Source organism: Myotis daubentonii, chromosome 1 (assembly GCF_963259705.1).
Source record: "Myotis daubentonii chromosome 1, mMyoDau2.1, whole genome shotgun sequence".
Classification (NCBI taxonomy): domain Eukaryota; kingdom Metazoa; phylum Chordata; class Mammalia; order Chiroptera; family Vespertilionidae; genus Myotis; species Myotis daubentonii.
In genome coordinates, this window is record NC_081840.1 from 53,069,246 (window position 1) to 53,095,145 (window position 25,900).

The 25,900-nt window shown below is 41.5% G+C and overlaps 1 protein-coding gene across 5 annotated transcripts in view; it reads right to left on the minus strand.

Moving 5' to 3' along the window:
* TCF12 (transcription factor 12) overlaps positions 1-25,900 on the minus strand; it is a 370,918-nt gene that overhangs the window by 314,762 nt on the left and 30,256 nt on the right. The window lies entirely within an intron of this gene.

Genomic DNA, 25,900 nt, shown 5'->3' on the forward strand with positions numbered 1-25,900 from the left:
GGGATCCCCACCCTGATCCAGGACACCCTTCAGGGCAAACCAGCCAGCCCCCACCCATGCACCATGCCTCTATCCTATATAGTAAAAGGGTAAAATGCCTCCCAGCACTGGGATCAGCAGAGCCGCGAGGTCTCCCGGCACCAGGATCAGCATGACCGGGGGCAGCGCCCAAACCCCCTGATCGCCCTGTGGCTCTGTGTGTGACAGGGGGCGGGGCCACAATCTCCCTATAGGCCCTGCTCTGTTCCTGACAGGGGAAGGTGCCCCAACCCCCTGATTGGCCCTGCTCTGTGCCTGATAGGGGGGAGCTCCCCAACCTCCTGATCGCCCTGCGGCTGTGTGTGACAGGGTGCGGCGCCCCAACCCCCCCACCCCACGGGCCCTGCTCTGTGTGTGATGGGGTAGAGCCATAACCTCCCCATCGGCCCTGCCCTGAGTGTGAGAGTGGCGGCGCCCCAACCCCCTGATCGGCCCTGCTCTGTGGGTGATAGAGGGCAGCGCCCCAACCCCCCCACCCCACGGGTCCTGCTGTGTGTCTGATGGGGTAGAGCCATAACCTCCCCATCGGCCCTGCCCTGAGTGTGACAGTGGCGGCGCCCCAACCCCCTGATCGGCCCTGCTCTGTGGGTGATAGAGGGCGGCGCCCTAACCCCCTGATCCGCCCTGCTCTGTGTGTGACAGGGGGGAGCTCCCCAACCCCCTGATGGGCCCTGCTCTGTGCATGACAGGGGGGAGCTCCCCAACCCCCTGATCGGCCCTGCTCTGTGTGTGACAGGGGGGAGCTTCCCAACCCCCTGATTGACCCTGCTATGTGCGTGACAGGGGGGAGCTTCCCAACCCCCTGATTGACCCTGCTCTGTGCGTGACAGGGGGTGGCACCGCAACCTCCCCATCGACCCTGCCTTGAGTGTGACAGGGGGCGGTGCCCCAACCCCCGATTGGCCCTACCCTGAGCATGACTGAGGGTGGCATCACAACCTCCCGATCCGCCCTGCTCTGTGCATGACAGGGGGCAGCGCCCCAATTCCCCAATCGGCCCTGCTCTGAGCCCGACCAGGGGCTGCACCTAGGGATTGGGCCTGCCCTCTGCCACCCAGGTGCAGGCCTAAGCCAGCAGGTCGTTATCTCCTGAGGGGTCCCAGACTGCAAGAGGGCACAGGCCAGGCTGAGGGACCCCCCCTCCCCCTCCCAAGTGCACAAATTTTTGTGCACCAGGCCTCTAGGTTTTAATAATAAAGAAACTAGAACTTACTATTACCTCGGTAAAGGAAAGTACCTTCAAATAAGGATTATATAATTTACACAATAATATAATCACAAAGTTCTGAAAATATAGCTATAATTAGTGTCCCCCAGTCTATTTCCACTAAATTTAAACCATGGTCTATCTATGGAAGGAATATCTTACAAGTAAACGAAACCAAGCTGGGTCTATTCTGCTAGCTTTTTTTCATTTTCCAACAAGCCACATTGTTGTTGTACAATTACTATCTCAGAAGCAGTAAGGTCTGTTTTTTGAACTGCCTTCTCATAAACACTAGGAGCTTCAATTTCTTTCAGATGCTATAGAATGTATAATACCTGACTTTATTATTTTGAAATATATTTTTTATTGATTTTAGAGAGATTGGAAGGGAGAGGGAGAGAAAGAGAGAAACACTGATGTGAGAGAGAAACATCCATGCCTCTCATACGCACCCTGACCAGAATTGAACCTGCAACCTGGTATGTTCCCTGACTGGAATCGAACCTGCTACCTTCAGTGCACAGGACAACACTCAACCAAGCCACACCAGCTAAGGCCTAACATACCTAACTTTAAAATGTATACAACAACTCTTATTTTTACTAAACTAGTCATCCTCTGATCCCTCGACATTGTTAACTCTGAGACCTCAGCAAGTTCCAAAGTGTCTGATTGAAATCAAAGGCATAGAAAACTCAGCTTGATCTGAAAAACTGGACCAAGAATTCTGTACCTCATCACATAATCATGAATTGCAATCAACAGGTGTTCCACTCACCAGCTATTTTAAGCCATTTTATATGACTGTAGCAAGACTAATTCTTTTCTAAATAAGCATGTCAACACTTACACCAAAACTATGCTTTTCTTCAAAATTGTCTCCTTAAAAATCTTAATATTTACTTAACCTATGCTACAACTTTCCAAAAAATTTTAGAACTTTCTTTTCCAAAATTTCCATTGCAGAAAATTTACTACACATATAGAAATTCCTCTCATTGCTATGTAAACATTGGATTAATACTCTTGGCCTTGTTTTTCCAACTCTCCTTCCCACCACCCCCTCTATTCCCATATTCCCTTATATCTAGCCCCTGCCTTTTCCTTTCTGCTGGTTTTTGAAATCAACACAATGAAAATTTATAGGATGGGAGGAACTCTGAAGTGACCCAGGAGAATAGATAGTGGAACAAAAGAAACAGACCTGGATGTAAACAATCATTTTCATGTCTCTTATTTGCTATTATCATGGGTAAAAATGTGCAAAAAGCCATAAAAATGTTTTTAAAAATAAATAAAATACATTATGTAATGTCCATACTTTCTTTTGAAAGAAGTATCTTCCAAGCCAAAAGTTTCCAAGTCGATGTTCAGGAGGATTAGAAAAGGGATATTTCCAAAATGTTAACTGTCCATAGGTGTGACTTATATTTTACCTCCTTTCCACCAACACTTGACATCCCATCTTACCACGCTGCTCATCATACCTGGCACTAAGATTAACTTCCTCCACAATAGTCAATGTTCTAAGTTAAGGCCGACTCAAATCACCACCAAAAGTGCTCAAATACACACACACACACACACACACACACACACAAAAGATAATAAATATTTTCTGAATAGGACTTAGCTGGCAGGGTAATGAAATAGCAAGAATTTTTGATAGACTAGGCAACCTCCCATCACAGATGCTATTAGCACAGGTGCCTTTTTGTCCCCTACTTTCTAAAATGAATATAATAATATTCTAAGGATGTTGGGGTCAATGACCAAAGTAAATGAGGGCAATTTGGTCCATTACTGAGCAATATAACTGGGTAATTCATTTAAATCATGGATATACAGAAAAATCTACATTTCTTGAGAAAACAGCTGAAAGATTATTTTACATAAATAAAAGTTAAGCTGCTTAATTAAGATTAAGTTAAAAGGGAGAAATTTTTCTTTTGTTTTGTTCCTGTAATGCTGCTTTTGTAACATGAAAAATGAAGATCACCTTTTACATCACAATACATTAACATGGTATATGTAAATACCTACACATCCTTTCCAAATCATAAACTCTCCTTACCTGCTAATGGGCAATTAACTGTATACATGCAGATTCACTTCTGATTGCATGTAACCTCAACTAATTTCAATTATTCAAGTGAGGCTCATTTAAAAAATGAAATTATTTAAAAATATATAAGAGACAAAGCAGATGACCAAACTTAGGAAACTAAAACCAGGCCTTAGAAATAGGACTCCTACGTCTGATGTGGAAGGGAATTTAGATTTGGAAAGAATACTCTAATCCAAGTCAGAGAGCTCAGCTATGCTTCTGCCTAGGTTTTGAAAAGCAAAGAAAAGGGTCAGAAATAATCAATGAGTAAGTGAAAACTTTCCAAAGTTTTTTCCTTGCTCACATACAAATTTGTCTCTGCGTCCACAGTGGGAAAGGAGCAGGCATCAATTACTCTTGAGTCATAAAATCAGAAAGGTAGTAAGCTCCTCAATGAAGGAGAAGGCATAAACTACTCAATTAGCATGACAGTAAAATTAGTATTACCACACCACTGAAGCTTTGGAAGAAGAAAACTGAAAGGTTTTTAGTAATCAAGATCAATAAATTAACTGCATGCTGCTCATCTAATCTGAAATTTATAAAATGTTCATAAATTATTTCTGTTTTAGAGTTCTTTATTGTTTTGGGTTTAAAACATGAAAATATATAAGGACTCGTGTTTGTTTGTAATTTTAATCCCCCTACCCTATTTTTCCCACAATTGTAAAATCACCAATGGGATTTTCAGAAGAAGAAAAAAAAAGCTTTCAGGTTCATACTTTGTAACTTGTATATTTTTAGAAACATCTATTCATGTTTCCATGTTTTGGCAGTTTGTGTTTGGACATCTTCATTTTAAGGTTTAGTATAACAGAGTCTATCAACACTTTCCCAATTACAAAGAAAAATAAGTAGAAAAATTCAAATAATAGTCCAAATTATCAAGTCTCTCAGGAATCAATTTTCTTAAATAATTGTGAAAACATTTCACCAAAGAAACCTGAAACACTGATTTGAAAGAATATATGCACCCCTATTTCATTGCAGCATTATTTACACCTAGAGGCCCAGTGCACGAAAATTTGTGCGGGGGCGGGGGGTCTCCCTCAGCCCAGCCTGCCCCCTCTCACAATCCAGGAGCCCTCAGGGGATTTCCTACTGATGGCTTAGGCCCACCCCCCACAGAGCGGGCCGAAACTGCAGTCTGGCCTCCCTCTGTGGGAGGTAACCGGGCTGATCAGGGGAAGGCGCCCATCACCCTGTTGCTGCTGCCGCCACTGCCAACCACAGAGGCTGCGAGGCCTGAGCCCCGGGCCTCGCAGCTGCCTGAGCCCATGGCTGCCATGATCCCCGGACTGCCGGGGTTCAAGGCTGCCTAAGCCCACGTCTGCTTGAGCTCCGGGCCTCGCAGCCTCTGTGGCTTTGTCCAGATGGACATCCGGATGGACGTCCAGAAGACATCTGCCCTAATTAGCACATTACCCTTTTATTAGTATAGAGTATTAGTATAAAGAGCCAAGATTTGGAAGCAGCCCGTGCCCATCGGCAGATGAGTGGATAAAAAAGCTGCAGTACATTTACACCAGCCGTGGGCAAACTACAGCCCGCGGGCCGGATTCGGCCCGTTTGAAATGAATAAAACTAAAAAAAAAAAAAGACCGTACCCTTTTATGTAATGATGTTTACTTTGAATTTATATTAGTTCACACAAACACTCCATCCATGCTTTTGTTCCGGCCCTCCGGTCCAGTTTAAGAACCCATTGTGGCCCTCGAGTCAAAAAGTTTGCCCACCCCTGAAAAATGGAATACTACTTGGCCATAATAAAGAAGGAAATCTTACCTTTTGCCACATATGATGGACCTGGAGAGTATTATGCTAAGTGAAATAAGCCAGTCAGAGAAAGACATGTACCATATGAGCTCACTTACATGCAGAATCCAACGAACAAAATCTCTCTATATAAAATCCTAAGCGACTGGAACGACCAGTTGCTATGACACGCACTGACTATCAGGGGGCAGATGCTCAATGCAGGAGCTGCCCCCTAGTGGTCAGTGTGCTCCCACAGCCGACCTCCCCCAGCCAGCCAGCCAACCTCCTATGGTCCCTCCTCCCGGCCCCCAGCCTGGGATGGGGAACTGGGGGTGAGTGGCAGCAGATGTGGCCCCTTTCCCAGAAGGGCTGATGGATGGCCCCCTCCTTGGGGCCAGCTGCCAACCTCCTGTGTCCCGTCCCTCCCCCTGTATAGCAGGCCCCAATCAGCCCACCACCTGGCCTTAGCTGAGGCACATGCAGGCGGCAAGCAATCAATGTGTCTATCACCTCTCGCTCTCTCTTCCTCTCCCTCTCCTCCTCCCCCTCCCTCCCACTCTCTCTAAAAAATTAATGGGAAAAATATCCTCAGGTGAGGATTAACAAAAAACAAAACTGTAGTTGAGCTGCGGGGAAAATAACATAGATTCAAAATCATATAAGCAACAGGCACCTTTATTCCAGGTTAATCATCTATAATAATAAAAGTGTAATATGCTAATTAGACCGGACAGCCAAACAACCTCGAAGCCAGGGCTGCGAGGGCAGAGGCAAGCCACCAAGGCTGCAAGGGCAGAGCCTCTTGCACGAATTTCGTGCATCAGGCCTCTAGTTTAATTAATATAAACTTAAGCAAATACAAAACAATACCAACAAGATCAATTTTAGTTTCAAAAAATAAAACCAGAACAATGTAGTAGAAATAATATATGCACAATGAATGCTTATGTATAAAATTATACCTTTAAATATTTGTATGAAAGCTCAAATATTAAATTTAAAGAGAAAAGTAAAAACAAATACAGAAAGGCAAGAGAATGTCAAAGAGCCTTGTAGAAGAATTAAGAGGCCAGTACAGTTAAATCTCACAACAAAATTTATAAAATCTACATGTAAAGAAAGCAAAGGTCAAGTCTCAAAAAAATGACATCTCCTCCTAGGATGGAATAGTAAGAGAAATTACAGTCTTTCAAACTGTAATTTTACTAGAATTGAAGGCAATTAAACAGTCTAATGAAACAATTATAATATTTTCTGTTACGCTTCCCACTTTTTTTTTTTACAAGATACTCCCATGTACATTATCTAGGGTGACAATAGAGCAGCACATCACTCTCATTTTGAAGACTGGTACTTCGACATTTTAAGAAATTTACCCAAGGGTACAATGTTTGTCTTGGGGACAGAAATCCAACTCTAAGCCCTTATTTTGTATTACTATTAAGTAGTCTACTTATACTAGAATTACCTGCTTATCATCTTTGCACTATATTATTGTTTATGTGTCACTATAATTCCTTGGGGGTAGACATTATATCTGCCTCTAGCCATTTTTGTAGCACCATCACCTGACACTGTATCTTATTATAAGTGTTCAAAAAATATCTGTTAATGGACATGTATAAAAGTACTCAAAGTAACCTATTAAATGGAGAATTCATTTAATTACTTTCACAATACACATATACAAAACCCTCACTAACAGACCCAGTTAAATGGGCATCCCCAGGAAGCCATGTTTGTACCAGTTAACAACAATCATGTCTCCAACCCCAACTAACTGAATCAGACATGGGCAGCCAATCCAATCCACCACTGGTTTATTGATCACCAAATGTTCTCATTCGCAAACTGAACCCAAGAGGCAGACAAAAAGATAGTGCTTAAGCTAGACATCTTGTGCATTTTGTCAATGCAATAAATAAGGAAGCTAGTCAGTAAAAGGAACAGGAGCAAAAAGCAGACATCACCTGGGAACCTGAATTCAAAGAGACTCTTTGTCCCCTAAAGTGCAAAGAAAACAGACTCTGTTCCAATTTTTTAATTCCTGTAAGACCTAACTGTATTCGTTTTCATGTTGTACTTCTGTGATTTAAATATCTTTACTTGAACCAGCCTAAATGGGTTCTTTTTTGCAAGCACGTGAGCCTTTACTATAACAATTTTACACTCCCATAGCTACTTCCATTCTCCACAAACAACTACATATTCTTGAGGTTTCAAATAGCAGCTATACACAAATAACTCGAAAACTCTAAAAATGTTCTACGCACCACGTTTCACAGATTTGAAAAACACCTAGGATTATAATAAACTATCAACCTAGAGTAAAGAACAAAGCTATAACATCACAAATTAATGTGTTAAAATTGTGAAGTCAATAACCATCATCTAGGTAACAGAAAAAAATACGAGAATCATTAGGACAGAGACATTTCATGTAGATGGACTCATGTATATAGCATCTTTTTTCATTTGCTTGGTGGTTTTGAGATTCAACCATACTATATCCATATTGTGGTATAATTTTTTAAATCTATTCACCAGTTGATAAATACTTAGATTGCTTCCCATTTGGTATTATTATGAATAGAGCTCTATGAACATTCTGGGGGGAAACTGTGTATGTATGTTTTCATTTCTCTTGGATAATATCCAGGGAGTGGGAATGTTGGGTCATATGGTAAGTGCATGTTTGACTTTATTAAATAAAAATAATAATAAAAAGCCAAACTATGTTCCAGGGTGGCTACATCATTGTTTTCATTCCTACTTACAAAGTGATTCCAGTTGTTCCATATCCTCAGCAACATTTGGCAGTATCATTTGTTGCTATTGTTGTTTTTTTTTTTTAAAGTATTACATATAGTATAACATATGTCTCCTTTTTCCCCCACTGACCTCCCCCCACGTCCACCCTCACCTCCCAGCACATGCCCTCACCCTCCCCCCCCCACAGTGTCTATGTGTCTTGGTTATGCTTTAATTTAGCCATTCTAATCAGTGTGCAGTAGATCTCAGTGTTTTTAATGTCCATTTCTCTGATAACAATGTTAATGACACTGAATACCCATTCACAAGCGTTGTTGGCCTTTCATATACTTTGATTGAATGTCTAGATCAGGGGTGGGGAACCTTTTTTCCACCAAGAGCCATTTAAATATTTATAGCACCATTTGCAGGCCTTACAAAATTATCAGCTTAAAAATTAGCCTGCTAGCCTGGCCAGCACGGCTCAGTGATTGAGCATCTACCTATAAACCAAGAGGTCACGGTTCAATTCCTGGTCAGGGCACATGCTCAGGTAGCAGGCTCGATCCCCAGTGGGGGGGGTGCAGGAGACAGCCAATTGATGATTTCATCATTAATGTTTCTATCTCTCCCTCTCCCTTCCTCTATGAAATCAATAAAAATATATTTTTAAAAGATAAATGCCCCCCCCCTTTAAAAAAAATTAGCCTGCTATATTTGGTCAAACATTTAATTAATTCACCCCTAATGCCTTGGCAGGGCCAGACAAAATGATTTCATGGGCAGTATACATAGCTCTCGGAACAAACATTTCCCATTCCTGTTCTAGATTCTTTACCCTCACCCCTTTAAAAAAAAAAAAAAAAAAAGAGTGTTGTCTTTTTTTGTATAAGTTCTTTGTATATCACAGGTAGAAGTCCGTTTACAAATACATATTTTGCAAATGAAAAAGAAGAATTCACAACACTTAGATAGCTAAGAACTTTGATGCACAATCTCCTTTACCATCAAGTGACCAAAAAAGTAGAAATACATAAACACTTTGATTGGTTCCTTTCCAGCCATATACTTCCTTACTCTCATTTCTCTATGACTAATCAATGTGTTTCTGTCAGGAACATTCTGCTTCCTAAAAATACTTCCAAATATGCTCACATCATAAGTCAGAATCTATTTTCTCTATCATTCCCCATTTCTCAGGAATGCATAGCTCACATAAGCAAATAATACTGAATGACTTAAAGTATAAACTAAATTAAATAAAAATAATTTTGTTTGGAGACTCAGAAAAGTCAATGAGGAGATATTTAAATTAAATCAATAGAAAATCAAAGTAATAAAATTCTGACATACAAAAAACATGATTTCAAGTAATATTATGAGTAAAATATTACTATGCTTTCAATAAACTTTAATCCAGTAGCTTCTGATTCTGAAAACTCAATTTTAGGAATTTAAGGCACAAGAAACTCGCAGGCATACCTTGAGTTCGGGTCTTGCCTTCAATTTGTAAAAAATGCAACATTTGTTAAGTGCAATAAAGTAAAGTACAAAATGAGTTGTGCCTGTGAAACAAACCGCTACCACTAAACACAAGAAGCAGAAATAGGAGTCAAAGCACACAAGATATCAGTCAAAAATCAGTGACCTAAGCAAAATGTCAGCAAACCAAACCGTGCATATTTTACAGAAGAATTAATAGGTTAATAACTCCATGGATAACCCATGTTCTAAATCTAAACTGTCTATGTTTGTTCTGTCTAAATACGGTAGACACTAGCCACATGCGCCTATTTAAATATAAATTTTAAATAATTAAATAAAAAATTCAGTTCCTTTGTTGCACTAACCACATTACCTATATTTGACAGCACAGATTAAAAAGAAAATAATTTTCATCATTACAGAAATTCTATCAGATATACTGGCCTAGGGTATTCAGGAGGCCCAACTAAAAAGCCTAAGGGAGCTATATTCTTCATAAGTTGTTTTATTTTCTATGAAGGAATTAGAGTACTTTGTTTTAGTATTTAAGTAGTCTTACTAAATACTGAAAATATTTACATCATATATGTAAGATATAGGCAAATAATGGAAGATACTCTCCCCTGGGAGGTAACAATATTGAATTTAGCTTTAATATTCCCTTATTTTTTAAAATAATTTTACCAAATGTTTCCGTAAAACTTATTATTTTGGTTTGCCCGCTTAATCTCATTTTAGCAGAGTCACACTTTTTCTTTACATCACTTGTTCTTTCCACTATTTCCATTTACTCTGAAGTTCATTCTCACCTATCTAAGTAACACTGCTATTCAATATACTCAAGTGCAGTTCTCTTCAGAAAAAGCTAGGCCTAAATCAATGAAATCACCACCTATGAATCAAAGCTGTGCAAGTATTAAACACAAGGCTTAAAGTTCCAAATGATTCTCTATAATATGAATATTTTTTCATATATATTTAACTGACCATAAACCAAAATGAGAATAACTTCCTTGTGCATCAAAGATAGATCTTAGTTGCTATATGTACATATACCTTTTCTTTCCTTTTTTCTTTTTTTTTTAAATAGTAGAGCAGCAGTTTATCAAAGTATGTTCCCTCAACTGGCAGCATCAAGTCATAAGGGAACTTGTTAAAAATGCAAATCCTGTGCCCCATTCCAAACCCACTGGATCAAAAACTCTGGGGATGGTTAAAACAGTCTGTTTTAACAAGCCCTCTAGGTGATTCTGATGTGTCCTATAGTTTAAGAAACTCTAGAAAAGTATCTCAACAATCAGTGTACATAAGAAATTTTTAACAGTTAACCAATAAACTCAATTACCAAAAGTAGATTATTGTTTTTCCATTTATTGAATTTTATAAACTTCAGCTTACTCAAAACTATAATACTCAAACTGACCAAAATGCACACACAAAAAACAAAGCTACAAACTTTAGTGTCTGTGTGTGTATTTTTTATAATGTGTAGCAGGAGTCCTCAAACTTTTTAAACAGGGGGCCAGTTCACTGTCCCTCAGACCATTGGAGGGCCCGACTATAGTTTAAAAAAAAAAAAAACTAGTCAGCTGCTAAGCAACAGGCAGCGGCAGCAAAAACAACCGGCGGGCCGGATAAATGTTTCAGCGGGCGGCATGTGGCCCGCAGGCCGTAGTTTGAGGACCCCTGATTATAGAGATACAGCTTTTCTCCTAATTTTTTTAATTAACCATTTTCTGATTACAGTCTCTCCTTTTTTTCCCCTCTCTTTTTTAAAACATCATTTCCCCATATGCATCTTAGTCAGTTGCCTTTCTTTGGGAAAAAAACACACGTCCTTTTCTAATTTTTCCATTTCTAACACAGAAATTTTTTTCCTGATGACATATAGAGGTTGCAATATACTAAGGTTCTCAAATCCGCTGTTATATATTGCAAATACTTTCCCAATTGTGTAGTTTGCCCTTACACATTTCAACTTATATTTATAACAGTTTGGCTTTTGTAAATTAAAAATATTTTAGCATATAAATACAAAATAATGTAAGACTCATATATCTACCACCCAGATTTAACAAATGTTATCTTACCAAATATATTTCAGACATGTAAGAAATAAAATAGGAGAAACTAAGATGGCGGCATAGATAAACACCGGGAAATTGCTGCCTCCCACAACAACTTCAAAAAAACAACATAAAGACAAAACGGACATCATCCAGAACTACAGGAAAGCTGGCTGAGTGGAAATTCTACAACTAGAAGGAAAGAAAAGCACACTGAGAGCCAGAGGAGCTGCGGAAGTAAAGTGCAGAGGTACGGAGGCTCGCCCGCGCAGAAAGGGGCTGGCACCTGAGGACGCAGCTGTCTTTTTGAATCGGGAGGGAGTCACAAGCTCCCGACTGCTCTGAACTCTGGTTCTGGGAAGTCTCTGGGGACCCAGGACTCATACGGGGAGAAACTGGACTGTCTGGCAGTGGGCAGAACTCGGAACTTGAGGTCGGCTTCCCCTCGGAGGTGCTTCCAGCAATTACCGGGACACTGAGACGCGCGGCCCCTTAGGGCAGGGCTGAGAATCCGCCATAGCTGCTTGCTCCGCCCTTTGATTCCCTGAGACCCTGCCCCACCCAGGCTGCAGCAGAGGCTTTTGCATATGAATGCCCCGGCCCTTTGCAACCTGAAAATTACCTAACTGCAGCTGGGCCAGACAGACCCAGAACTTCCAAGAGAAGGCCCAAGGCCCCACAGCGGCTTGCATTGCTTCACAGCTGGACCTCATCAGGGTACCTCCAAACTCCAAAAAAGGAAGGGGAGCCGAAACCGGTTTGGCTCAGTGGATAGAGCGTCGGCTTGCAGACTGAAAGGTCCCAGGTTTGATTCCGGTCAAGGGCATGTACCTTGGTTGTGGGCATATCCCCAGTAAGAGATGTGCAGGAGGCAGCTGATCGATGTTTCTCTCTCATCAATGTTTCTAACTCTCTATCTCTCTCCCTTCCTCTCTGTAAAAAATCAATAAAATATATTTAAAAAAATAAAAAAGGAAGGGGAATCGGCAGTTCTCTTCGTAGCTCCTGCTGTGTAACCTCAGACAGAGGCTAAATTAGCACCTCCTTAGATCCAAGAGCCAGTGTACCCAGTGGTCAGAGAGGACCATCTAGATTACAACTCCTCAGATCCATAAGGGACACACTCAGGGTGCAGTCTCAGTGAGCACCAAAACCCCACTGAAGCAAGTCTTGCTGCAGAAGGGTGTCTTCAGCACAGAAGTTCTCCCACTGCAGACACAGCTGATTCTCACAGACAATTGGCCTGGAGGTCAATTCCTCCCAGTGATCCTACAACAATCAAGGCATAACTACAACAAGACTGTGCACAAAGCCCACAAGGGGGTGCACCAAGAGTGTCCACCTCAGGTAACTGGGGAGGCTGAGCCACTGGGCCCTACAGGACACCTAGCACACAAAACCACTCTACCAACACCGGGAAGCATAAAAAATGCGGAGACAAAGAAACAGGTCACAAATGACAGAAATGGAGGAAAGCAAACGACTGGATATAGAGTTCAAGGCCACGTTTATAAGGTTTTTCAAGAATTTTATGGAAACCGCCGATAAATTTAGTGAGACCCTCGATAAATCTAGTGAGACTCTCGAGGATATGAAAAAGGACCAACTAGAAATTAAGCATACACTGACTGAAATAAAGAATAATATACAGAGATCCAACAGCAGACAAGAGGATCCCAAGAATCAAGTCAAAGATTTGAAATACGAAGAAACAAAAAAGACCCAACCGAAAAAGGAAAAAGAAAAAAGATTCCAAAAATATGAAGATAGTGTAAGGAGCCTCTGGGACAACTTCAAGCGTACCAACATCAGAATTATAGGGGTACCAGAAGAAGAGAGAGGGCAAGATATTGAAAACCTATTTGAAGAAATAATGACAGAAAACTTCCCCTACCTGGTCAAAGAAATAGACATACAAGTCCAGGAAGCACAGAGAACCCCAAACAAAAGGAACCCAAAGAGGACCACACCAAGACACATCATAATTAAAATGCCAAGAGCAAAAGACAAAGAGAGAATCTTAAAAGCAGCAAGAGAAAGACAGTCAGTTACCTACAAGGGAGTACCCATACAACTGTCAGCTGATTTCTCAACAGAAACCATGCAAGCCAGAAGGGAGTGGCAAGAAATATTCAAAGTGATGAATGCCAAGAACCTACAACCAAGATTACTTTATCCAGCAAAGCTATCATTCAGAATAGAAAGTCAGATAAAGAGCTTCACAGATAAGAAAAAGCTAAAGGAGTTCATCACCACCAAACCAGCATTATATGAAATGCTGAAAGGTATTCTTTAAGAAGAGAAAGAAGAAAAAGGAACTCTTACCATTTGTCACAGCATCAATGGAACTGGAGAGCGGATAAATACCACATGATCTCACACATTTGTGGAATATAATGAACAACATAAACTGATGAACAAGGACTGATCCAGAGACGGAGAGGCATTGATTGGACTGTCGGGCCTTGGAGGGAAGGTAAGGGAGGGTGGGGGTAAGGGGGAAAGATCAACCAAAGGACTTATATGCAAGCATAGAGGCCTAACCAATGGACACGGACAAAGGGGGGGTGGGGGGGTGAGGGCATGAGCGGGGGGGGGGGGGGGGTAGAGGTTAATGTGGGGATAAGGACACATATGTAATATCTTAATCAATAAAAAATATATTTAAAAAAAAAGAAAGAAAATAATATAGATAACAGCATTTTTTATAGAGTAAAATCTTTTCATATTTTCCCTCCATTTTTAGGCTTACTTCTTTCTTACCCTAAAATAAGACAGTCAACTATTATTTTTCAGAAAGTTTAATATATTATGGAAAATTTCAAGCACATACCAAAAAAAGACAGCTTTAGCAATGATCATTTCATGGCCTACCTTGTTTAACCTCTATAGAGATCAACAAGTTTTTCAGTAAAAATATTACAGAGTAAACATTTTCAGGTTTTTGTAGGCCCATGGGTCTCTGTTGCAATTACTAGATTCTGCCTCTATATTGCAAAAGCAGCCATAAGCCATAAGGGTGTGGGTGTGTTCCAATAAAACTTTATTTACAAAACAGGCTGCAAGCTATGTAGCTTGCAGGCCAGGTTCTTCACCTCTACCCATTTCCTCATTCAAGTATTATTTTGATGAACCTTCAATATATCATTTCATCTGAACTGTAAATATTGTTATACCTCTAAAAGATAAAGGCTCTTGCTTTTTTTTAAGGCTCTTTCTTGAAACATAATTACAATACCATCATCACAAGTAAAAGTTAACAAAATTTGTTTGATATAAATACCCAGTGTTCAAATGTATGATTGTCTCATAATTTTTAATTTTATAATCTGTTTGTTTACATCAGATTCAAATAAAGTCCTGACATTGCTACTGCTTAATATATTAGTCTCTTAAACCCCCTTTAAATTTTAGTGCCCCTTTAATTTAGAGTGGGTTAAAACTGTACCTCACCAAAAAAATACACCTATGTCTTAACACCCAGTACCTGTAAAATTATTTGGAAATAGGGTTTTTGTAGAGGTAATTTTAAGGAACTCAACATAAGATCACCCTGGATTTAGAGTGGGCCCTAAATCCACTGACTATTGTCCTTATGAGAAGGGAGAGAGAAATTTAGACACAGAGGCATAGGAGGAAAGGCTATGTGAAGTTGAAGGCAGAGATAGGAGGTATGTTGCCACAAGCCAAGAAACATCATGGTGCCACTAGAAGCTCAATAAGAGACAAAGAAGGATACACCCCTAGAGCGTTCACAGGGAGTGTGGCCCTGGCAACATACTGATTTTGAACTTCTGGCCTACAGAACTGTCAGCTCTCATCAAATAGCACACAGCCAAGTAAGTGGCCAGCTGAGGGTTTGACTTGAGGATGTTTAGCATGTGCTGCTGCTGGGGGAGCTGGGAGACTTCAGGGTCTGCAGCAGGTCCTGCAGGGCACCTGGAGAAATGTTCTGAGGTGGCTGCACCTTGGATCTGCATGGACATCATGGGTCTGGGCATGCCTCACATTGACTGTTGCTGGGGGATGGGTGCCAGCTGCCACTGCTGGGGCTCGAGGGGGCAGAATAACAGGCCCACTGACTTGGTTAGGTCACATTCAGGCCCATGGGGGCCATCTGGCTCTCAGGGGTCACTGTGCCTCAGGGGCATAGCGTTGTTGGTGCTCACCAAGTACAGATGCTGCTGCTGCTATGCCTCACGTGCAATCTGCCGGGCGCCTCCACTGATGCAGGTGGGCCTGGGCGGGGTGCGGTGAGGCTGGCACCTGGTTAGTGGGCTTCCCAGTGCAAACTGTGGTGGAGGGCTGAGTTCTGGCTATGCTGGAGAAGCCAGCTAGTGACATGCTCACAGGCGAGGTCTGGGGCAGAGTCGGGGGCTGTGGTGTCCAGAGTGTGTTGGGATGCAGTGTGGGGAGCCAGGGTTGTGCTGAAATAGGGGAAGGCAGATTCGGCTGAGGCACGGTGCACGTGTTGATGGTGGCATCCGCTGGCGCATGAACTACATGTGCTGCTGGCGGTGCTGTGTCTTCTGCTGGCGGAGCTTCTGCCTGATGTTGAGGCAGTAGGGAATGGGGCATATGTTTTCTTGGCAGTGTTTAGCATGGTAGCAGCAAAGGGCCATGAACTGCTTGCACACTCCGCAACCTCCATTGGTCTTGCACTGGCAGCCCTTGGTGTGCTGCACAACCCAAGGGATGACTGCGGGCAGTTGGCGTCACGGTACTGGTGGGCATGCCTCAGGCACTGGATGCAGCACTGGATGGCCTGGCACCGCCACTCCCAGAGGCTCCTGAACTGCGGCTCACCCGCCACCCCTGCGGGAGCAGAGGCAGCCCCGCCTCCTCCGCTCCGGCTACCCCACCTCCTCTACTCTGACTCTGCAGTGGCAGTTACCGCCTCCTCCCCTACAGCTCCCTCGGCAGCATCAGCGCTGTTTCCTGAGCAGCCAAGAAAAGAGCTCTCAGGACCCCCTCCTGCCCGGACTCGCCAAGAAACAGGCTGTTTTGGAGCCAACTTTTATTGTACTTGCTGCAGCGACGAAGCAAGCATTCCACCAGGCTGCTACGCTGCCCACTCTCAGCGGCCGGCCCCCGGGACTGGAGGACTCCCGCGGGGCTGAGAGAACTGGGTGCCGCCATCTTGTGGCTATAGGCACCACCATCTTTGTGATGGAGTGGTGGTTAATTTGCATATTACCCTTTTATTAGATAGGACTGGTTGAACAGCCAACTGGACGACCAGACACTTAGCATATTAGGCTTTTATTATATAGGATAATCAAAAAAGTAGACTTTGGTTACTAACATATTTTATTTAACATATTCACACAGGTTATAGAGCTAGGCAGACTATATTTATTAGGTAATTCAATATTTTTTAGTATGCGATTATAATCATTTGAAATCACCAAAATTCAATTATTTTATAATTGACAATCATTAAAATATCCACAATCCACAGACATTTTCTCTCAAAAGAGTATAATTATTTACAAAGTACAGAAGTATAATTATTATTATACTAGGGGGCCAGTACATTAATTCATGCACCTTGAAAGGAACTGTGGGCCACAAGGCTACAGTAGGCACAGGGGCGGGTCCCAGCCCATGCTCTGCGCCCATGCCCAGCCCCTCCCACTGCGGCCCCCAGTCCTGTCTGCCGGCAGCCCCGCTCCCGCCCCGCTCGCACCCACTGACAGCGCGGAGCAATTGAGACTGGCGCCAGCAGCAGGTGCGAGGGGGGCCAGCCATCAGCAGGTGCAAGCAGCAGCTGCTGCCCTAATCGCCCCCTAAGGAGTAGGGAGAGCTGGAGAAGCCCTCAGGGGTGATCGGGGCTGGTAGCCACCGCTCACACCTGCCGAGTGATCTGGACCAGCACCGGGCGCCAGCAGTGAGTACGAGCAGTGGCTCCAGCGCTGGCTGCGGGTGCGAGTGGGGCTGTCGCTGGCAGCGAGTGTGAGAGGTGGCTGCCAGCTCCAATCGCCCCTCAGGAGCAGGGGGAAGTGGAGAAGCCCTGAGGAGTGATCGGGCCGGCAGCTGCTGCTCACACCTGCTGACGGCACCAGGCACCAGCAGTGGGTGTGAGCGGTGGTTCCGGCGCCAGCAGAGGGTGCAAGTGGGGCAGGCGCTGGCAGCAGGTGCGAGCTCCGGGCAGGACCGCGGCGTGCGGGAGCAAAGAATTTTCAGTGACTATCAGGGGCTCGCCCCGATGACAGCAACTAGCACCCCACTTTGGTCTGGCACCCCTGCTCACCTGCTCTACCATCCCACCACGACCAACTCCTGCCATGTCCTGTGTTCTGCCGCCTGCTGTCGACGCCCACCATGTTTTGTGTACACCCCCGGATGGTCAGCACATCATAGCAACCAGTTGTTCAGTGGTTCCACCGTTCGGTCTACTTGCATATTAGGGTTTTAGATAGATAGATAGATAGATAGATAGATAGATAGATAGATAGATAGATAGATAGATAGATAGATAGATAATTATATATTTTAAATGTACCATTTAGTAGCAAATTCAATGACTTTAATACAGCTTTAATTCTTGCTTTAGATTGCACTTTTTCAACTATAGATAAAAGCACCTTGATTACTAATATATTTTTTTATATATATATTTTATTGATTTTTCACAGAGAGGAAGGGAGAGGGATAGAGAGTTAGAAACATCCATGAGAGAGAAACATCGATCAGCTGCCTCTTGCACACTCCCCACCGGGGATGTGCCCGCAACCAAGGTACATGCCCTTGACCGGAATCGAACCTGGGACCCTTGAGTCCACAGGCTGACGCTCTATCGACTGAGCCAAACCGGTTAGGGCGATTACTAATATTTTTAATGACCTGTTACTATAGCCTGATGATTATTAGATCGTGGCCATGAGCTAGATGCTGGTACATAAATCCAAATGTCTAAATGAATTTGAATTTAAAACATTAATCACAAAAGATAGCTATATACATGTTATTTTTCATTTTCAAATAAGCTAAAAATGTTTGCTGTAGGAGGTCCAATATTTTATCAGCATTGAAAATACGTTTTTTTAAAAGAAAATCTGGGGGGCTGTTCACAAAATTAAACCAAATATATTTCAAGGATATCCACTATTCACAATTAAATAGCCAGAAGTCTAACGTTTTAGCAAATGTACTTATTTGTTTTAACAAATACATTCTGTAAATGACCAAACTATAAAAACAAAGATAGCATCTAAATGAATTTTTTGGTAAAATCTTACCCAGAAAGTTTAGTCAATGATAAACTTATTGACTAAAATTCATCTAGGAAGCAAATCCATACAAGGGGCTAATATAGAAAAATATGAAATTTATATACATACAATTCATATATATCTCATGTATAATAATTTCTATAGATGAATTGACTGATGAATGGATGGGCAAACTGATGAAGGAAGGGGGAAAGGAAGGAAGGAAGGAAGGAAGGAAGGAAGGAAGGAAGGAAGGAAGGAAGGAAGGAAGGGAGGGAGGGAGGGAGGGAGGGAGGGAGGGAGGGAGGGAGGGAGGGAGGGAGGGAGGGAGGATGGTTTGATTTATATTGACACTTCAAATTCCAATTGAACATTACCAGATTTCTTCCTTCTAGCCTTCCCCCTTTTCATATTTAAAACTCCCTCCTCCAACAGTAAGAAATCTGTTTTGGATTTGTAAACCCGTACCTCTGCATAAAAAAAGAAAAGACTACAAAGCAGAGTTCAATATTTTTTGAGTTATTATCTTCAAACCTGAGGCCATATAGTCCAAAACTTTGTTCAAAAGTTATTTGTGTTAGTTTGTCCCCCAACCCACATGTAATTACGTTATTTATTTGAAATCAGTTGAGTTCATTTGTCTCTATCTTAGTCCATTTTCATAGTTTTTCCTCTAATTTCACAGATTTTTTAAATGTGAAACATTATCATAGTTCCAAAATCAGAACCATGAAAAAAGGTATACTCAATAATGTCACAACCTCTTCCATTCCTTTAATCCCAATCCAATCCCTCACTCATTCCTACTCACTGTGTCTGTGGTTACTGTTTTATCCTTCCTATATTTCATTGCAGATATACATATTTTCTTATGTTGTCTTCTTTCTTATATAAGGCAGTAGAGTGTAGATGCTCTTTTGCATTTTGCTTGTGGTTTTTAACCAAAAAATATCCTAGAAACCACTCTATATCAATTCACAGAGGGTATCCTCATTCTTTTACATACCTGCACTGTGTGGATATACCATAGTTTATTTACTCACTCTCTCTATATTGACATTTAAGTTGTTTCTAACATTTTGCAATTACAAACAATGCTGCAATGAACAGTCTTTTCTATATGCATTTTTGTATTGCTAGAGGTGACTCTCTGGGGTAAATTTTTAGAAGTGGAACTGCTGGGTCAAGAAATAAATGCATATGCAGTTTTGTTAGACACTGCGTAAGTCCCTTCCAAAAGAGCTATATCAATTTGCATTCTCATCATCAAGGTATAGTAATGAGTCACAGACATTTTAATGATGGGGGAAAACTTATTAATCCCTAAGGATGGATAACTCACTTCTTCTTATAATAACTTCATTGAGATATAATACACATACCATACAACTGACATATTGAAAGGAGACAATTCAATAGTTTTAGTATATTCACAGTGGTGCAACCATCAAATCACCACCATCAACTTTAGAACATTTTCATTATATACCATCCCCAAGAAACCCATATCCATTAACAGCCACTCCCCATCCACCCCCTCTATCCTAAGTAACCACAAATCTACTTTTTATCATTATAGATTCGCCTATTCTGCATATTTCATATAAATGGAATCATAGAACATGTGTTCTTTTGTGATTGGCTTCTTTCACTAAGCATGTTTTCAAGGTTCACCCATGTTGTAACGTATCAGTACTTTGTTTCTTTTTTATGGCCCAATAATACTCCATTGTATGGATATGTAACATTTTATACATTCATCAGTTGGATCTTTAGTTTTTTACTTTCTGGCTATTATGAATAATGCTCCTATAAACACTTATATATAGTTTTTGAATGCACATGTTTTCAACTCTCTTGGGTATATACTTAGGAGTGGAACTGCTGGGACATATGGTAACTCTATGATTACCCTTCTGAGGAACCATCACATTGTTTCCTAAAGCAGCTTGTATCATTTTACATTCCGGCCAGCAGGATTAACTCACTTTTGTTGTTGTTGTTAATCCTCACCCCAGGATATTTTTCCCATTGATTTTTTTTTTTTATGTCATGTAATCTCTTTATTTTTAATTCAAATCTTTCTCTCAAATACTGCAATTCATTGTTGAAACTTCTTTTCACGATGATAAACAAAGATACTCAGAAGTATTACAAATATTTAAAAAGGGATATGTACTGCTTCAAAGAGGCCCATTATCTAGTTCTTAGAGAGACTTGTTCTCCGTAAGGAGAAGGAATTTATGTTTAAAATTTCTCAGTCAGCCCTGACCGGTTTGGCTCAGTGGATAGAGCGTCAGCCTGTGGACTCAAGGGTCCCAAGTTCGATTCCCGTCAAGGGCATGTGCCTTGGTTGCAGGCACATCCCCAGTGGGGAGTGTGCAGGAGGCAGCTGATCGATGTTTCTCTCTCATGGATGTTTCTAACTCTCTATCCCTCTCCCTTCCTCTCTGTGAAAAATCAATAAAATATATTTTTAAAAAATTTTTTTTTAATTTCTGTCGTAGATATTTTTTTTAAATGCTATGAAAGCATGGCTTGGATTTACCTGGTAATAACAGATTCACACACCAAATGTGAAAGATTTCATATGCTCTAAATAAACATTAAGAAAAGCAAAGATAAGACATTTCTACATTACTACCTATTCTGTCAAATGATAACTTTTTATCTTTATTCCACGATACCAGAACACTTGACCATTTTTCTAACCTCTGATCAGAAGTGCCAAAACAATGCCTATCATTAATGCATTCATTCACTCATTAAATTAATAACGATTTTTTTATTAAGGTATTACATGTGTCCTTATTCCCCCCAATGCCCCCCACCTCCTCCCCCGCTCATGCCCTCACCCCCCTAGTGTCTGTGTCCATTGCTTATGCTTATATGCATGTATACAAGTCCTTTGGTTGATCTCTCCCCTCCCCCCCCCCCACCCTCCCCTGCCTTCCCTCTGAGGTTTGACGGTCTCGAGGTCCTTCCCATATTCATCCAATGCCTTAACCTTACTTTCTGTATATAAGCTCAGCCTCTACAGATCCATTGGTTTTTAAAGAGAGTGGAAGAGATAGAGAAAGGGAGGGAGGGAGGAACATGGATTGGTTGCTTCTCACATGCACCCTTGACCAGGAATCGAACTTGCAAACTATTCAGTCCAAGGGCCGGCACTCCAACCACTGAACCACAGTGGCCCGGGCAGGATAACTCACTTTTTAACTTGATTTAAATCACCTATTCTAGTTCTAATACCTAGAACAAACAAAACAACTCTGAATAAAATCATGTGTAATCAGGCCCTTGTTGAATCAGGTTAGTTAACTTTCCTTGTGCTATCATTGATCTAAAAATTAATCAGCAATGCATATACATAAGAGTATAGAATGTAACAGTTGTGAGTTAATGTGGAAGCACTGCAGTTACACAGCACACGATAGTGTGTACTTATTTTAAGTACATAATTCTGTTTTACATATTCCAGATTAAATTCCTCCCCCAAAGATGTCTCTTTGCACATATGTATAATACATGCCATATAAAAACCACAGTTAATAAGGATAATTTTATTTATTAAAATAATGTTGGCCTTTCCGAGCACCTGACTTTTGCACTCACATGCCTGATGAATCCATTTACCTTGAAAGAGACTATGATTTGATTCTAAAGGAATATAAAAAGACAAAGTTAATGAATATTCCCTCTCCTGCAATCAAAGACATGATTTCTTATGTTAAAGTTCTGCTACTGTCTTGGGAAGGACTGTTTGTGTTCTTTAACTTGCCTTCCTTGAGCATCTCAACAGCCAGTCTTGGTGGGAGAGACCATGGAGTTTTAATTAAGATAAATACAGAAAGAAAAGGGGTGAGAATTCCCACTTTTTTTTAACCCCAGGGATTTGTGAAAGAGAAAGGACCAAGTGAAGTGGTAAGATGTATGTCCCAAAGTGCCTTAAGTAACAAACTCTTCTCTTCCCTTGCCCTCTTGCTCTGGAAGAAAGGCACCTCTTGAGATGTTTAGTGTCAACCTAGGATACAGTCGTATCAAAATACCAGTTTACATTATCTACCATCAAAGAAGTATGAAAATACCTCTTTCCTCACAGCTAACAAGGTATTTTATTGTATTTCTAAATTTCTGCCAATCTCATAGGTGAAAATTGGCATCTCAGTACAAGTCTTAACTTGGATTTCTCTTATAAGAGTGAATATCTGTTCATATGTTTAAGAGAAATTTTTATAGCTTTTTGTGAGAATTTTCTGTCTATGACTTCTGCCTACTTTTCCATTGGGTCTCTTTATATCTGGTCTTTTCTTTTTGCCCTCTATTTTTAAAGGTTTTTATATATTAAGGATATTAGTCCTTTATCTGTGATATGTAATGCAAATATATCCTGCTAGTTACATATCTGTTTTGATTTTATTAAGGTGGGGTTTTTTGCCATATAAAAAAGTCTTACTTTAAATTTTTATATACTCAAATATTTACCACTTTTTCCTTTTGTTGAATCTGGATTTTGAGTCATAGAGAGAAAACCTTTCTTACACCCAGATTACAGAAGAATTCATTCCTGTTTTCTTTTCATATCCATATAGTTTTATACTTATATTAAGACTAGAGGCCCAGTGCACAAAAATTTGTGCACTCGGGGGGAGAGGGGGTCCCTCAGCCTGGCCTGTGCCCTCTCGCAGTCTGGGACCCCTTAGGGGATGGCCACCTGCTGGTTTGGACCCGCTCCCTGGGGAATTGGGCCTAAGCTGGCAGTCAGACATCACTCTGGCAGCCCGGGAGCCCTCGGGGGATGTCCACTTGCCAGCGGGGAGCGGGCCTAAGCTGCAGTCGGACATCCTTAGCACTGCTGAGGAGGCGGGAGAGGCTCCTACCACCACCACTGTACTGGCAGCCATCAGCCTGGCTTGTGGCTGAGCAAAGCTCCCCCTGTGGGAGCGCACTGACCACCAGGGGGCAGCTCCTGCATTGAGCGTCTGCCCCTGGTGGTCAGTGTGTGTCACAGTGACCAATCATTCCCAGTCGTTCTGCTGTTAGGGTCAGTATGCATATTACCCTTTTACTATATAGGATAGAGGCCTGGTGCATGGGTGAGGGCGACTGGTTTGCCCTGAAGGGTGTCCCGGATCAGGGTGGGGGTCCCGCTTGGGTGCCTGGCCAGCCTGGGTGAGGGGCTGATGGGTGTTTGCAGGCTGGTCACACCCCCTTCAGGGTGGGGGTCCCCACTAGGGTGCCTGGCCAGCCTGGGTGAGGGGCTGATGGGTGTTTGCAGGCTGGCCACACCCCCTTTAGGGTGGGGGGTCCCCACTGGGGTGCCTGGCCAGTCTGGGTGAGGGGCTGAGGGCCATTTTCAAGCTGGCCAAGCCCCCCGGCCATGGAAGCTCCCAGCCTCTCCTTTTTTTAAAATTTTTTTTTATTCTGGGATTTATTTACCTTCTATAATTGAAATTTTGTTGCCTTCAGTGGAGCTCAGAGCCGGCTCCTGCTTGCTCCAGCTCTGTGGCCATGGCCGGCTGAAAGCAGGAATCTGGGGTTTATTTATCTTCTATAATTGAAAATTTATTGCCTTCAGTGGAGCTCAGAGCCGGCCAGGAAGCTTGGCTTCCTCCATCACTGGAGCAACCAAGCCACCTGCTTGCTTCAGCTCCGTGGCTGCCGGCCACCATCTTAGTTGGGTTAATTTGCATATAGTCGCTCTGATTGGCTGGTGGGTGTGGCTTAAGGTGTAGCGAATGTACGGTCAATTTGCATGTTTGTCTTTTATTAGGTTAGATAGCTGGTCCATTTGCAGTTTATTTTTCTATATGATGTGAAGTATAAATTAATTTTTTTTCCAAATGATTAACCATTTTTATAAAAGTCCATCTTTATCCCAGAGCTCTGAGATGCTAGGTTTGTCATGTACTAAATGTCCATGTTCTTGAGTCTACATCTTAATTTTCTTATTCTACTCCACTGTTCTGTCTGCATTATATTAAACAAAAATCTAATCTGCAAAATGACATAGACAAAATGTGGTATAAGATTCCTTCCATTCTATATCTAACTCTTAAAAAGAAATTTAGACCATATTCAAAGTCAGTCACCATCAGTGACTAATTGCTCTAATCATATACAATTGACAATAACTATTTAGACTAGTTATATAAGGAAACTAAGGCACATTAGGATTTGCTGGTTTACAAATACTATCTTAAAATTTTATCCATCAATTGATAATTAACAGAGCCATAAAAAAGATACAGAGTTAGTATGACAGGCAAAATTATTTAATAGATTTTGACAGTTTTCTTAACTTTAGGCATAAATATTTCATACCTCCTCCATATCTTTCAATATCAACTTTACCTTGATATTCATAGGTTTATTAAATTTAGTAAAAGTCACATAGAAAGTAGTAAAATAAAGATAACAGTATATTTTTATATTTCTAAAACAGAAATCATGCTGATAACCTATATACTTCATTTTCTCTCCTGCTGGTATGAGTTGTACTTGATCTTAGCCAAGCTCATTCCCTCCACTTGTTCACTTGATCCATCCTCCTCTCACCTATTCAAGCAATTCTTACTCTCCCTCCTGTATCATCAATTATTTTTCTTTCTACTGACTCATTCCCATGATCCTGTAACATGCTATTAACTCAGCTTTAAAAAAGATTAAAAAGTAAAAAATCTACTTCTGATGCACCTCTCCCCACTACCACACAGATTCAGCCCCTTTTCTATCTTTCTCACAAGAGCACTAAGAGCCTATACTTGCAGTCTCTAAATTCTTTACTTCCACTCTCCCAAAACCCCGCAGTACACTATTATTCCCTCTACTCTACTACAACTGTTCCTTTCAAAGTCACCAATGAGCTTCATATTGTTTAATCAAGTGGTCAAATTTTAATCCTCATCTTAATTGACCTATCAGCAGCATTTGATTGTTCATAAAACAATGTTTCTTCCTTGAAACAGTATTTTCATTGCCTTCCACAATACCACACCTGCCTGGTTTTCCTCCTGTATTTCTGGACATGCCTTTTCAAGCCTCTCCTGATATTACCCCAACCCTAAAAGTTAAAGTGTATACACAGTCTTTTGATCTCTTTAACTACATTCACTCTAATCCCATATAGAAGTCAGCAAAAAGTCAAGAGTACCACAGTGAGGAAACAGGCACATCTGGCCCTTGGCAGACACAGCTCTGTCTATCCTCTTCACTCGTGAACAAGATAGATTTGTAAATAAAGAAGAGTGAGAGGAAGCCACAAGTTTCAGGA